The 13,763-nt window shown below is 44.6% G+C and overlaps 1 protein-coding gene and 2 non-coding genes across 3 annotated transcripts in view; 1 reads left to right on the top strand and 2 right to left on the bottom strand.

Annotated features, from left to right (window-relative positions):
* The window catches only part of LOC126292244 (lysosomal-associated transmembrane protein 4B-like), a 201,597-nt gene that overhangs the window by 166,736 nt on the left and 21,098 nt on the right, over window positions 1–13,763 (bottom strand). The gene's annotated exons all lie outside the window — the stretch shown is intronic.
* On the bottom strand, window positions 13,294–13,365 carry Trnat-agu (transfer RNA threonine (anticodon AGU)). The gene has a single exon. It is a non-coding gene; the product is annotated as a tRNA-Thr (tRNA).
* On the top strand, window positions 13,385–13,464 carry Trnat-agu (transfer RNA threonine (anticodon AGU)). Its single transcript has one exon. It is a non-coding gene; the product is annotated as a tRNA-Thr (tRNA).

Raw genomic sequence — 13,763 nt, 5'->3', positions numbered from 1 at the left:
AAATGGTGTTTAGTATTTCAGCTTTAGCGTGTCATCCTCTGTTTCAATGCCATCATCATCCCGGAGTGTCTGGATATGCTGTTTCAAGCCACTTACTGATTTAACATAAGACCAGAACTTCCTAGGATTTTCTGTCAAGTCGGTACATAGAATTTTACTTTCGAATTCATTGAACGCTTCAGGCATAGCCCTCCTTACGGTAACTTTGACATCGTTTAGCTTCTGTTTGTCTGAGAGATTGTGGCTGCGTTTAAACTTGGAGTGAAGCTCCTAACTTTGTTGTTGAACCACGGTGGGTTTTTCCCGTCCCTCACAGTTTTACTCGGCATGTACCTTTCATTTTACGATTGCCTTGAACTTTTTACATAAACACTCAAGATTGGCAGTGTCGGAACAGAAATTTTCGCTTTGATCTGTTAGGTAGTCTGAAATCCGTCTTCTATTACTCTTGCTAAACAGATAATCCTTCCTCCCTTTTTTTATATTCCTATTTACTTCCATATTTAGGGACCACTGTCTGGTTCTCGCCCCCATTTACCTTTATACGAAGGGACTTCAAAAAGGAATTACACATTACTACTTCGGGCCGATAAACTTTTATTGAATTCTGTACTACACTTCAGAGTCCCACAGATACGCCACCCCATTTTTCGACATAATCAACAGGTGTATGTAAACATCGGTCGGACCGTTAGGCCACTCTTTCAGTTCGTCGACGATGGAAAGCCGCTCGCTGGTCGACATACCTGGGGTTGTGAAGCAGCTGGAGGGGTTGAAAATAAATAAATCGCCAGGTCCTGATGGGACTTAAATTCGGTTTTACAGAGAGTACTCTAATGCATTGGCTCCTTACTTAGCTTGCATTTATCGCGAATCTCTTGCCCAACGTAAAGTCCCGAGTGACTGGAAAAAAGCGCAGGTGACGCCTGTATATCAGAAGGGTAGAAAGACGGATCCTCAAAAATTACAGAACAATATCCTTCACATCGGTTTGTTGCAGGATTCTCGAACATATTCTCAGTTCGAATATAATGAGTTTCCTTGAGACAGAGAAGTCCATGCATCAACATCGCTCCTGCGAAACGCAACTCGCCCTTTTTTCACATGATATCTTCGAACGATGGATGAAGGGTATCAGACGGATGCCATATTCCTCGACTTCCGGAAAGGGTTTGACTCGGTGCCCCACTGCAGACTCCTAACTAAGTTACGAACATATGGAATTGGTTCCTAAGTATGTGAGTGGCTCGAGGACTTCTTAAGTAATAGAACCCAGTACGTTGTCCTCGATGGTGAGTGTTCATCGGAGGTGAGGGTATCATCTGGAGTGCCCCAGGGAAGTGTGGTAGGTCCGCTGTTGTTTTCTATCTACATAAATGATCTTTCGGATAGGGGGGATAGCAATGTGCGGCTGTTTGCTGATGATGCTGTGGTGCACGGGAAGGTGTCGTCGTTGAGTGGCTGTACGAAGATACAAGATGACTTGGACAGGATTTGCGATTGGTGTAAAGAATGGCAGCTAACTCTAAATATAGATAATTGTAAATTAATGCAGGTGAATAGGGAAAAGGATCCCGTAATGTTTGAATACTCCATTAGTAGTGTAGCGCTTGACACAGTCACGTCGATTAAATATTTGGGTGTAACACTGCAGAGCGATATGAAGTGGGACAAGCATGTAATGGCAGTTGTGGGGAAGACGGATAGTCGTCTTCGGTTCATTGATAGAATTTTGGGAAGATGTGGTTCATCTGTAAAGCAGACCGCTTATAAAACACTAATACGACCTATTCTTGAGTACTGCTCGAGCCTTTGGGATCGCTATCAGGTCGAATTGAAGGAGGACATAGGAGCAATTCAGAGGCAGGCTGCTAGATTCGTTACTGGTAGGTTTGATCATCACGCGAGTGTTACGGAAATGATTCCGGAACTCGGGTGGGAGTCTCTAGAGGAAAGGAGGAGTTCTTTTCGTGAATCGCTAATGAGGAAATTTAGAGAACCAGCATTTGAGGCTGACTGCAGTACAATTTTACTGCCGCCAACTTGCATTTCGCGGAGAGACCACAAAGATAAGAGAGATTAGGGCTCGTACAGAGCCATATAGGCAGTCATTTTCCCCTCGTTCTGTTTGGGTGTGGAACAGGGAGAGAAGATGCTAGTCGTGGTACGAGGTACCCTCCGCGACGCACCGTATGGTGGATTGCGGAGTATGTATGTAGATGTAGATGTAGACCCGTGCCAAAACCGCTGCGTGAACGTCCCCAAAGTTGGACAATATCTTCCTCTCCCCCTTCCCACCCATGTCTCCCACCCCAATACTTTCACATGCCACACATCTTCCCAAAGGCGAAAATCGAATTTCGGAAACGGTTCTTCATTGCCGTGTTTACATGTTAAGATCTAAAGTGAAATTTCTAGTCGTGTCTGGAAAACATCTGATCCAGTTTCTGACTCAGCCAACACGGTCCTCATTTCTCTTCACTTAAATATTACAGGTAGACAGCTTCATGCTCAGTCTAATCAATCTGCATATTGAGCAAGGAGTAGAGGAAACAAAAGAAAAATTTGGAGCAGGAATTAAAATGGCCTCTCGCTCTCTGTATTTTACCCCTGCCACCTTCAGGATTTTAAAGAGAGTATTCCAGTAAACATTGTCAAAAGCTTTCTCCAAGTCTACAAATGCTAGAAACGTAAGTTTGCCTTTCCTTAACCTAGATAAGTCGTAGGGTCAGTACTGCCTCGCGTGTTATGGTAGATTCTTTTATGTGTCTGTCTATTTTTGTTTGTCTGTTGTCGATGTATTACGCTCGCAGTAAAAGGTCGTAACAACGTGATAAAATTTTCTGACGGTGCTGTTAAAAGAATTATTGTTTGTTGCGCTTATGAAGAGTCTTGTGAGAGACGGCTGGATATTCTTAGCAACTATTCATACATGAGATTGCAGGTTCGAGTGCTGTTGTCCACGTCTCTTCCCGCACACGTCGTATTCAATCTGAAACAATTCTGCTGTTTCAATACTTCCAAAAATACTAATAAAGGTCGTGACGCGCACCTTCATTCTCATGAAATAATACCGGTTTATTGTGTCTCTTGTACACATAACATCGAAAGAAGCGAACAGAAAAGTCTAGTTACCCTCAGTTACGAGTAAACCACAGAGAGAGAGCTATATTCCGAGTCAACGATGTAATTATCATAGAGTCTCTCAGATAACGTCTTTGCCACTTAGCTTTCTCACAGTCGATTCAGTACATTACATATTTATTAAGCTACAGTGTTCAGCGTAGAGGCCATGGCTGCTGTTTTTGTTGAAACTGCGTTGCAGACAGGAGTGCCTGCAATAGGTGTACTGTACGACGAACCTAGGTGCACGAATGGCAAAACGTTATATTTCGGATGAATTCAGGTTCTGTTTATAGCATCATGATGGTCACATCTGTGTTTGACGACATTGCGGTGAACTGACATTGGAAGCGTGTATCCGTCGTTGCCTTACTGGCGTTATCACCCGGCGTGATGGTATGGAGTGACATTGGTTACACGCCTAGGTCACCTCTTGTTCACATTGACGGCGCTTTGAACAGGGGACGTTACATTTCAGAAGTGTTACGACCCGTCGCTCTACCCGTCATTCGATCCCTGCGAAACCCTACATTTCAGCAAGATAATGCACGACCGCATGTTGCAGGTCCTGTAAGGGCCTTTCTGGATACAGAAAATGTTCGACAGCTGCCCTGGCCAGCACATTCTCCAGATCTCTCATCAATTGAAAACGTCTGGCCAATGGTGGCCGAGCAACTGGCTCGTCACAATACGCCAGTCACTAGTTTTGATGAACTGTGGTATCGTGTTGAAGCTGCATGGGCAGCTGTACCTGTGCACGCCATCCAAGCTCTGTTTGACTCAATGCCCAGGCGTATCGAGGCCGTTATAACGGGCAGAGATGGTTGTTCTGGGTACCGATTTCTCAGGATCTATGCATCCAAAATGCATGAAAATGTAATCATATGTCAGTTCTAGTATAATATATTTGTCCAATGAATACCCGTTTATCATCTGCATTTCTTCTTGGTGTAGCAATTTTAATGGCCAGTAGTGTAATAGTCTTATGGTACCTATCCACAACCACAATACATCATCCACATACCTAGTCCAATATTTTATTTTAGAACTTAGAGGCTCTTTATCTAAAATATGTTTGCTCGAAATTAGGCCCTATACATAAACATTCCAGCTAATAAGGGGCTCAGTGGTGACCCCATTGCTAACTCATTTGGTGGCTGTACAGAGACTGTTGGAATTGGAAATAATTCTGCGTTAAGCATGTTTTTACTCCGGCTGAGAATGTGGCGCTGCCAAGGATGTTTCCGAGGTTTGGTGGCCTATCGCCAGCACGCTCAGTATTCCGGTCGTAACGAGCGGCGCGCTGCTCCAGTGTGGGGTCAGCCAGCCCGGGCACACAAAGGCGCTTCCTGTTCTGGCCCCGACACAGGAAGGCCAGCTTCCGGCTGCGCACAGCCGCTCAAAAGACCTCGCCGATGCAACATGGACATTCATCACACAACATTTTTTTAAAAAAATAAACGCGCACTTCCGTGTCTAACAATTCAACGCTCCACAAATGCTTGATGATGATGATGTCTGGGTTATGGGCACTCAACTGCGCGGTCATCAGCGCCCGCGCACAACTGCTCGACAGCCGTACACCGTCACCATACACTGATCAACCAAAACGTTACGACCACCTGCTTAATAGCCTCTTTGTCCTCGACTAACTGCCTATTGGCTTGTGACTCGGGTTCTTCGGCCGAGGTTCATCTAAAGATTTTTCTGACGTTTCGCCAGCCCCAGTGGCTGGCATTGTCAAAGCTTCACCCTCCATTGCAGGTGGTCAACTGGAGCCGAGCTAGCGGCCGCAGACTACATGTACCTGGCGCGCCAACGTCCGAGGGCTTCTCCGCGGTCATTTCCGGTGCGGTTCTCCTCTTGCTACATGCGACGGCCTTTCGCTGCAGTACGGGAAGCCAGGATCCGTTTACCTTAAGGCTTTCATATTTATCGTTGTACTGTTCGCGTGTTTTTGTATTTATACAGCTTCTCTGAACAAGCGCGTGTGATAGTGCTTCTCTGCAGCCAGAACTTCCGTGTTGGCGAATTTTATTACGTGGTCGGTCTCATTCAGTGCGATGTCTCCACCTACCCCAACCTGCAATGTCGCTTATGCTCTTTGATCCTGGTGTTAATTGATCGTCCAGTCATTCCGTCATAAACTTTTCCGCATGTGCACGGTATACGGTATATTCCCGTCATTGCAAGTGGGTCTCTTTTCTCCTTCGCCGATCTAAGGCACTCTTTGATCTTCCTTGTCGGTTTGAAAATCGTCTTTACGCCATGTTTGCGCAATATACGACCGATTCTGTCCGTCACTCTGTGAATGTATGGCAGAAAGGCCGTACCCGACATTTCTTTTTCTGGTTCCTTACTTCGCCGAGTGTTTGGCTCTGTTACACTTCTAATATAATTTGTGGAGTACCCATTGCTCCTCAGAACAGTTTCCAGGTGTTGCATTTCTCGTTTCAGGTGTTGCGGCTCACATATTCGTCCTGCTCTTGTTACGAGCGTACTAATCGTGCCTCTTTTCTGGCTCGGGTGGTGGTTTGACAGTTTGTGCAGTTATCGGTCCGTGTGTGTCGGTTTTCGATACACGCTGTGTCCCTGGTTTTCGCCGTCCCTTGTGACCAGCACATCTAGAAATGGCAGTTTCTTATCCTTTTCTACTTCCATGGTAAATGTTATGTTGGCTTGGAGGCTGTTCAAGTGTCTTAGGAAGTCACCGAGCTGTTCTCCACCATGGCTCCACACCACGAAAGTATCATCGACGTACCTGTAACACACCTTAGGTTTGCAAGGCGCAGAGTCCAGTGCCTGTGCTTGGAATTGTTCCATGAAGAAGTTCCATTTCTAGACGTGCTGGTCACAAGGGACGGCGAAAACCTGGGACACAGCGTGTATCGAAAACCGACACACACGGTCCGATACCTGCACAAACTGTCAAACCACCACCCGAGCCAGAAAAGAGGCACGATTAGTGCGCTCGTAACGAGAGCAGGACGAATATGTGAGTCGAAACACCCGAAACGAGAAATGCAACACCTGGAAACTGTTCTGAGGAGCAATGGGTACTCCGCAAATTATATTAGAAGTGTAACAGAGCCAAACACTCGGCGAAGTAAGGAACCAGAAAAAGAAATGTCGGGTACGGCCTTTCTGCCATACCTTCCCAGAGTGACGGACAGAATCGGCCGTATATTGCGCAAACATAGCGTAAAGACGATTTTCAAACCGACAAGGAAGATCAAAGTGTCTTAGATCGGCGAAGGAGAAAAGAGACCCACTTGCAATGGTTCTTCGGCCGACTTGAACCAAGGACCTCTCGTTCCGCAGCTGCTCACGCTAACCACGGGACCACGGCGCTCCTGAGCTCACCCTGTCCTTGATGTTGCCTATCTTGCCCATGGACTATTCAGTTTGCATATTTTGCTTATTTTTTCCATAGTTCCACACAACTCCTTCCTGTTTTTTCGATTGATCTGCGTTCAGTTTTTAAAAGCCTATCCACTGTGCCAACTTATAACTAAATCTGAGAGGGGTCCGATGGGAAGGTTCCCTTGTTAGAACTACTTAAACCTAACTAACCTAAGGATATCACACACATCCACGCCCGAGGCAGGATTCAAACCTGCGACCGTAGCAGTCGCGCGTTTCCGGACTGAAGCGCCTAGTACAGCTCGGTCGTAGCGGCCGACTACTTAAGAACAGTGCTGCGTCTTATGCAACGACGAAAAACTCGTCGTCCGACTTCAGACGTGGAAGAAAGAGTGTGGAAGATACGCCAAGAAGAAGGAGGCCTGTCGCCGTCGCCGCTGATCAAGCAATTGACGATACGATTTTGCAGAATCGACGAACAACGTTGCACCACATTGAAATGACATCTGGAATCTCCCGTGGCCGTGCTCATGACATTGTTGTGGGTATTTTGGGAATGCGGGAAGTTTCACCTCGGTGGGTCCCGAAAGACTTGAATGCAGATGGGGCACGGGAACGTGGGCAGTATTGTAAAGGAGATCGTCCGCCAATCTGAAGCGGATGAAGTCGGCTTTCATGTGACAATGGACGAAAGGTGGGGTCGCCACTTTGATCCTGAGACAAAACAACAGCCACGACAATGGCCCTGAGCCGTTTGAGAGAAGAGGTAAACAAAAAAAGGCACGGAAAATTGGCGCGCGCAGTTCTTTTGCCATCAGGACAATCGCAAAGGCGCACAAAGCCCTCGCAACACGCGGAACCCAGAATGACTGCGTGTTCGAATTGTTACGTCATCCACCATATTATCCAGATTTGGCTCCATCAGACATTTTTCTTTTCTCGAACCTAAAAAAATGACTTCAAAGGACGATGATTTGACAATTATGATGCAGTGATTTATGTTGAGAACGCTTCTTTGGACTCGAAATCGAAGACCTTTTATTTGAACGCTTTGCAGAAGTTATCTAAGCGTGCCCGCAAGTGTGTTAGTCTACACGGATATTGTCGTTGTTGTTGTGGTCTTCAGTCATAAGACTAGTTTGATGCAGCTCTCCATGCTACTCTATCCTGTGCAAGCTTCTTCATCTCCCAGTACCTACTGCAGCCTACATCCTTCTGAATCTGCTTAGTGTATTCATCTCTTGGTCTCCCTCTACGATTTTTACCCTCCACGCTGCCCTCCAATGCTAAATTTGTGACCCTTTGATGCCTCAGAACATGCACTACCAACTGGTCTCTTCTTCTAGTCAAGTTGTGGCACAAACTCCTCTTCTCCCCAATTCTATTCAATTCTTCCTCATTAGTTATGTGATCTACCCATCTAATCTTCAGAATTCTTCTGTAGCACCACATTTCGAAAGCTCCTATTCTCTTCTTGTCCAAACTATTTATCGTCCGTGTTTCACTTCCATACATGGCCACACTCCATACAAATACTTTTAGAAAGACTTCCTGACACTTAAATCTATACTCGATGTTAAAAAATTTCTCTTCTCCAGAAACGCTTTCCTTGCCATTGCCAGTCTACATTTTATATCCTCTCTACTTCGACCATCATCAGTTATTTTGCTTCCCAAATAGCAAAACTCCTTTACTGCTTTAAGTTGAAAAATACACTGGTATTACGACATTTCTGTCATTCTTTATTTGTTAGGCTAGAAACTTTTCGAACCGCCTTCCCCCCCCCCCCCCCCCCCCCTCCTCGTATATTCGTTTTAGTTTGTTGTCAAATTTTTCTGTTGATTAATCCGATCATGATCCTACTTAACAGACTGTAACCCATAAAGCTTATTACTGGTAAACGTCTGTGTAGAAGAAAGCGCAATGTAATTTGCAGTTCCATCGAACACGGTAGACTGTTACAGTTCAGCGAAACTTCTGAAGTGCCTATGGTGATGAACAACGGTATGAGAAGTTTAAACAAACTGGCAGTGTTAATGGCAAAGGCAGAGGCGGTCGATGTGGGGTGAGTGATTGGGTTTGAACGCTGTACGCGGAAATCCAGGCGCCGCATTTCCAGAGAAACAGGTGCACAGATAAATCCCATTATAAGAGAATATTAATGTTTCGCGGAATGGTGGCGCATATCAAATACGTGGAAATCGAGAGTCATTTTATACGTAAAAAAATTCGTCACGTGCGAGTAGCTCTAGCGTTCCGTGCAAACTATATTATCTACATAGACAGTTTATCCGAATAGAAAATCTCCACAATTCTTGCCTGCTATCGATATTGATACAAGCAAGATACCGGTCACAGTGATTCTAAGCTTTTCGAGAACGTTTTAATTTATTGCTCATATAAAGCGTTTCAGAATTTATCCATCATCACACATCCAGGGATGATTACTACACGCGCACTATTCTGCGAACGTTTGTTTCACGTGCAACTCAGAATGCCATATTTACGTGCAGTAATCACTCCTGGATATCTGGTGGTGGATAAATTCCCAAACGCGTCACACAAACAGTAAAGCCATTCTTTCCCCGATATTTGACCTTCACCAATGCGACAAAGTCATCCTAAATGTACAATTACTCCTCATAACAATTGTAAGTTTGAAGTCGGATAACAAATGACGAAATAAATATTTTTTCCGTGTGATACAACTATAATTTTACTGGTTTCGTATTTTTTGCTTTGTCTGTGATGTGGAACGTTCTTTTTTGCGAAATTTTATGATTCTAGGCCAACGGGAAGTGTCCGTAGCTTTTGACGAGCACAGTTTGCGAGAGTCACAATGTGACATAAATGGCCGTATCTTCTGATTCCATTGACTTATATGTTACCACCAAGGGACTATACACCTTAGTATTATTATTATTAGTTGTTGTTGTTGTGGTTTTCAGCCAGAGACTGGTTTGATGCAGTTCTCCACGCTACTCTATCCTGTGCAAGCTTCTTCAACTTCCAGTATCTATTGCAACCTACAGGGTGTCCGAAAAGTCTTTCCCTGATTACATAAATTGATAACTCAGGCTAGAAGTAATATACAAATATAAAACAGTTGTCTAATTGTTTACAAACTATCAAAGTATTTTTCACACATCAGTAAACTTCCACATGAGCACCCTTGGTAGCATGTAGCACATCTAGGCGATATTCAGTTTCCGTCCACACATTAGCCAACATCACTGGAGGGATCTATTCAACGATTGCGGTTATCCGTTGCCGCAGGGCTTCAAGATCTGGTACACGTGTTCGGTAGACCTCGTCCTTGACATAACCCCATAAAAAAATTCTAATGGGGTTATGTCAGGAGAGCGTGGAGGCCAAACCGTTGGCCCATCGCGACCAATCCATCGCCCAGAAAAGGTCATATCGAGATAGGCACGGACGTCCAAACCCCAATGAGGCGGTGCACCGTCTTGCTGAAACAAGACTTCGGGGTGATACTGAAGCAGCTCAGGAACAGCATACAGTTGCAACATGTCCAGATACACTGCAGATGTGATGGTAGCCTCAGAGAAGAAGGATGACCCGATAATTCGATCGTGCAATATCGCGCACCAAACATTCATCCTTGGACTGCCTCTGGTGCACTCCATGACCTCGCCAGGGGGTTGTGAACCCTAAATGCGCACATTATGGCGATTCACTACTCCACTGACAAAAAAGGTCGCTTCGTCGGAAAAGGCAGTTCGTCTGAGATGACCATCCTCGTCCTCAATACGTGATAGCATTTCGACCGCAGAGTCATATCGACGTGTACTGTCATTGGGCAACAATGGAAGTGGAAGTTTACTGATGTGTGAAAAAAACTTTGATAGTTTGTAAACAATAAGACACCAGTTTCATATTTGTATCCTACTTCTAGCCTGAGTTATCAATTTATGTAATCAGGGAAAGACTTTTCGGACACCCTGTACATCCTTCTGAATCTGTTTAGTGTATTCATATCTTGGTCTCCCCCTACGATTCTTACCCTCCACGTTGCCCTCCAATACTAAATTGGTGATACCGCCTCAAAACGTGTCCTACCAACCGATCCCTTCTTCTACTCAAGTTGTGCCTCTTCTCCCCAATTCCATTCAGAACCTCCCCATTAGTTACGTGACACACCCATGTGATCTTCAGCGTTCTTTTGTAGCACAGAGCAATTGTTTAATATATACCTTAGTGTGTGACGTTAATTTCAACTTGATTCGTCTAGCCGTTCCTGGGGAAAAGTGTTTTCAACAGTCGGACAGACAGACAGAAAAAAAAATCGAAATGATGGTATGGCATTGTTGGCCATATTGGAAGCCTATTTTAGGTGACACCACTTCGGCGACTTGCGAGTCAATGATGATGAAGGAGACGCAGCACCCAGTCCCCTGCCGGGAATCGAAACCGGGTCCTCTGCGTGGTGGGCGGTAACGCTGCCGCTACGCTACGGAGGCGGAGGATACAAACAGACAAAGAGACAGATGGAATGACAACGAAGTAACCCTATAAGAGTTCCGTTTCTTCGTCTGAGTGTCATGCAACGAACCCTAAATATGGAGTTAGTTTCTCGTTTACTCATGTATTACGTTTAAAATAGCAGCGCTTCTCAGTAATATATTCATTTTAGTGAAACGCATTTGGATGCGAACTTTATACACTTACAAATTTAACACTGAAACACACTCTAATTCACTGAAGTTATTTTTCCATTTCAAATGAACTCCCATTCGCTCTTGTCACAACCTGTCAATGCCCAAGTATCCTGAGGACGGTAGATAGTAAGGGCACAAAAATAATTAGACATTTTGCTGCTAGCAGGCATTGATTTACACCGATGGGTAAAGTTGAAGATTTATACCCAACCGGGATCCGATCCCGGGTATACTGCTTAGTAGGCAGATGCTCTGATCACTAAGCCGCACGGACGTGGTGGTCGCTGCAACAGCAGGGGCCTCCATAGCGCGCCTCCCGTCACACTTAAATTCTCAGCTGATCCGCATAGTACTGCTGTATTGTCCCCCAAACGCATTCCTCATTACTCGCGGCGTTTCGCCGATTCCCGTGATGGTTGTCAAACATTGAACTGCATGCGTGAAAAGCAAGCTTGCGCTTACACACGGTTCAAGCAAGCCTGTACGAGCATAGGTTTGTTTATCAGAAAAGGTCGAGCTCAGACGACGATGCGCTTGCTTTGGCGAACTCTTTGCTTGTGTTATGGAAAAAAGATAAACTGTGGTATATAGAGTAAAGAGTAATTAAAGAAACGAAAACACTATACCCGTATTAATTAGTGGTAGACACACAGTGGAAACTATCTCGCAATTCTGTTGATTTTCTTGTCTCTTTCTCCATTATAACGGTACTTCGCGGGCAGGCGTGTCAATTAGCATCATATTAATTAAAATCGGGGATAAATAGACTTCATTTTGGAAGAATTAAAAAGGGGAAAATAATACGAAACTTTAATAACTGCACGGTATTACTAAGAAGCAATATAATGAAAAGTAATGAAAAGCAAAGTAGCAAAGTAGCAAAGACCAAGCGAGACAGAAAGATATAGGGGCGCGTTTGTTTTTTAAATTATATAAAAGAACATGTAACACGTTATTGAGCTCTCTACCTTCAGTTATCGCGATCGGGCTAGTCGATGAAAAAGCGGTACGCAACTGCGAAATTCGTTAAGGAGATTATTTAAGGACTCTTCAAGCACGTTTAAAATACATTCCATGTGACGAAGTGATCACAGACGTTTATTGTCGGGTGAAGTGAAAATGATTCCGACGACATAATTCGAACTCTGTTAGCTGGGAAAAATACTATCGGTAAACTATCACGGTTGTGGAACCCACGAAAGTTGTACGCAACGCAAAGCTGTACTTTACGTAATTCTGCATTTTATAAAATTGTGAAACATTAAGAGAATCTTACCCATGGACAGTTGCGGGGGTAGCTTATACAAACAACGCGCCAGCATAAAAATAGTTCGCTTATTAACTACCAGATATTAATTAACGGGGACCTAAAATACTAAAAACAGCGCATACACCGTTAAATTGAACCCTGCGTGTGAAAGACAATCACATCGAACGTTTCGAGAGCGAAGAATAGACATTCAAGTGCCGAATTGAGAGCCTGGCTCGTGTCGATATTTGGACATTATATGACACGCGTTATTCAGAACACGAATAAAGAAGGATAGGATCATCACCCCCAATCCCGACTCATATTTCATATTTAGTTAGTGAAAAGAAAAGGGTTAATAAACAAACTACATTTCAATTTTATCCATGATTTTGGCTTCATTACATAGTCTTGACTACATGATAAACAATATCTGTGGATCTTATAATTAAATGTGTCCTTTGAGACTCCCGTCTCGTTATTATCTCACGATAATGATGAAATATGATCGAAGCAGACTAAATCAATTAAAATTTGTGCCGGGGCCAGGACTCGAACCCGGGTCTTCTTGCTTACTAGGCAGATATGCTACCACTACACCACCGAGGTATTATGGCAGACAAAGTTGCACGAACTACCTAGGTCGAGTTCCCTCCCCAACACAAACTTTAATTCATTTTCCCTTAATACCGTCACTATTGCCAGGGCTCGCCGGTATTGGCGAGCTACCCAGCATTGGACGTAGCGGGACGTCTGCTGTACAATATGGTGATCTTCTCAGATCTTATAATTAAATGTGTCCTTTGAGACTCCCGTCTCGTTATTATCTCACGATAATGATCAAATATGATCGAAGCAGACTAAATCAATTAAAATTTGTGCCGCGGCCGGGACTCGAACCCGGGTCTTCTTGCTTACTAGGCAGATATGCTACCACTACACCACCGAGGTAGTTCGTGCAGCTATGTCTGCCATAATACCTCGGTGGTGTAGTGGTAGCATATCTGCCTAGTAAGCAAGAAGACCCGGGTTCGAGTCCCGGCCGCGGCACAAATTTTAATTGATTTAGTCTGCTTCGATCATATTTGATCAATATCTGTGGAACTTGAAACTTCCTGGCAGATTAAAACTGTGTGCCCGACCGAGACTCGAAATCGGGACCTTTGCCTTTGCTCAGCCATTTGAGCTACCGAAGCACGACTCACGCCCGGTACTCACAGCTTTACTTCTGCCAGTACCTCGTCTCCTACCTTCCAAACTTTACAGAAGCTCTCCTGCGAACCTGTGAAGTTTGGAAGGTAGGAGACGAGGTACTGGCAGAAGTAAAGCTGTGAGTACCGGGCGTGAGT

This window comes from Schistocerca gregaria, chromosome 9, assembly GCF_023897955.1.
Source record: "Schistocerca gregaria isolate iqSchGreg1 chromosome 9, iqSchGreg1.2, whole genome shotgun sequence".
In the NCBI taxonomy this organism is placed as follows: Eukaryota; Metazoa; Arthropoda; class Insecta; order Orthoptera; family Acrididae; genus Schistocerca; species Schistocerca gregaria.
The sequence above is the reverse complement of the archived record's forward strand: the minus strand, read 5'-3'. Positions and strand labels throughout refer to the sequence as shown.